Genomic DNA, 2,500 nt, shown 5'->3' with positions numbered 1-2,500 from the left:
GGTGCACGAAAGTTTTGAGTTCGGAGGGTTTTGCACATGGCCAAGTTGGTCGGTGCACCGCGGCATAGCTAGATGGCTTGTGTGGAGTTTTGTGAAAAAATGAAATTCGTGGTTTTTGAGATGTGAGGGTTGGAATGGCCTCCAAATGCCCCCAAATGAATATCATGAAATTCTTGGTGCACGAAAGTTTTGAGTTCGGAGGGTTTTGCACATGGCCAAGTTGGTCGGTGCACCGCGGCATAGCTAGATGGCTTGTGTGGAGTTTTGTGAAAAAATGAAATTCGTGGTTTTTGAGGTGTGAGGGTTGGAATGGCCTCCAAATGCCCCCAAATGAATACCATGAAATTCTTGGTGCACGAAAGTTTTGAGTTCGGAGGGTTTTGCACATGGCCAAGTTGGTCGGTGCACCGCGGCATAGCTAGAAGGCTTGGTGGGAGTTTTGTGAAAAAATGAAATTCGTGGTTTTTGAGGTGTGAGGGTTGGAATGGCCTCCAAATGTCCCCAAATGAATACCATGAAATTCTTGGTGCACGAAAGTTTTGAGTTCGGAGGGTTTTGCACATGGCCAAGTTGGTCGGTGCACCGCGGCATAGCTAGATGGCTTGTGTGGAGTTTTGTGAAAAAATGAAATTCGTGGTTTTTGAGGTGTGAGGGTTGGAATGGCCTCCAAATGTCCCCAAATGAATACCATGAAATTCTTGGTGCACGAAAGTTTTGAGTTCGGAGGGTTTTGCACATGGCCAAGTTGGTCGGTGCACCGCGGCATAGCTAGATGGCTTGTGTGGAGTTTTGTGAAAAAATGAAATTCGTGGTTTTTGAGATGTGAGGGTTGGAATGGCCTCCAAATGTCCCCAAATGAATACCATGAAATTCTTGGTGCACGAAAGTTTTGAGTTCGGAGGGTTTTGCACATGGCCAAGTTGGTCGGTGCACCGCGGCATAGCTAGATGGCTTGTGTGGAGTTTTGTGAAAAAATGAAATTCGTGGTTTTTGAGATGTGAGGGTTGGAATGGCCTCCAAATGTCCCCAAATGAATACCATGAAATTCTTGGTGCACGAAAGTTTTGAGTTCGGAGGGTTTTGCACATGGCCAAGGTTGGCGGTGCACCGCGGCATAGCTAAATGGCTTGGTGGGGAGTTTTGTGAAAAAATGAAATTCGTGGTTTTTGAGATGTGAGGGTTGGAATGGCCTCCAAATGCCCCCAAATGAATACCATGAAATTCTTGGTGCACGAAAGTTTTGAGTTCGGAGGGTTTTGCACATGGCCAAGGTTGGCGGTGCACCACGGCATAGCTAGATGGCTTGGTGGGGAGATTTGTGAAAAAATGAAATTCGTGGTTTTTGAGATGTGAGGGTTGGAAAGGCCTCCAAATGCCCCCAAATGAGTACTGTAAAAGTGTTGGTGCACAAAAGTTTTGAATTGGATGCATTTTGCACTTGGCCAAGTTGGTCGGTGCACCGCGACTAGATAGGTTGGTGCCAAAATTTGTCAAATTTAAGACCTTGGCCAAACTGAATGAAATTTTGTGGGGAGGTTCCTGATATTGTTTAGTGGTGGACTGGAAAAAATGAGGTCGAAATTCGAAGTCTACATGTGCTTTTCTATTTTTCCCGATTTTACACATACCCGGTAAGTAAAAAAAATAAAAAAAATAGTTCCCCTTCGAGAAAAATTATGAAATTTGGTGAGCAAGGAGATACCATTATTCTACGAATTACTGCAAAAAATCGCATCAAAATTCGAAGTATAGCCCGAGATATGGACTTATGTCTGCTCAAAAAAAGTGTATCTACTTGTACAATTTTGCCTTTTGCATATTAACCTCTTATAGGGGGGGAGTGCTCCTTGAGCCGGCCAGCTCCACACTGGCAGGTTTTAAAGGGAGCTTGATGAGGCCTCCCCCCTCACGTGGTGCGTGCGTTAGCATGTTTATCATGGCACAACTAGCCTCTTCATAGTTGTTGAGCTTTATTAATACCAACACACGGTCGTCACTGATCGTTGGTTAGCTCGGCAGCTAGTCCCTCGGATATTGTGGAAAGTTATTTTCATGCCTAGCGATGCTTGACCCTGCGTCACTTGATGTTTCCATTTGCTTGCTTGCCCATGGTAGGTGGGGGGTGGACCGTCTTGTGGTGTGGTGTCTTGCGAACGTGAGGGTGTGTGAGTTGTAATCGAGATGCACTTGCTGGCTGGCTCCATGCCTTGCGTATCGAACGGTCAAGCATGCATCTCTTCCATTTTCACCCGTTGCCTTGGGTGATATTGGTTGATCAGTCCCTGTGTTGCCTACCCACTAGACGGTACTTCTGTGGTTGCTTCGAATTCTATCTTTCCATCACGAAGAGGTGTTGGAGGATCCTAATGTCACGCACGTGTTCCATCTAGTGAAACATCTCAGTGATGCACGTGTTGTGGCTAGTTCTTTTGGATGCGGTGCATTATATGAACTCGGGTTTACTTTAGCGACCCAGTCAACATAATTCGGTTGTGTCCCT

Source organism: Vigna unguiculata, unplaced genomic scaffold, assembly GCF_037176805.1.
Source record: "Vigna unguiculata cultivar grain cowpea cultivar isolate G323 ecotype 2 unplaced genomic scaffold, ASM3717680v1 ptg000118l, whole genome shotgun sequence".
In the NCBI taxonomy this organism is placed as follows: Eukaryota; Viridiplantae; Streptophyta; class Magnoliopsida; order Fabales; family Fabaceae; genus Vigna; species Vigna unguiculata.
Note: the sequence above shows the minus strand (reverse complement) of the source record.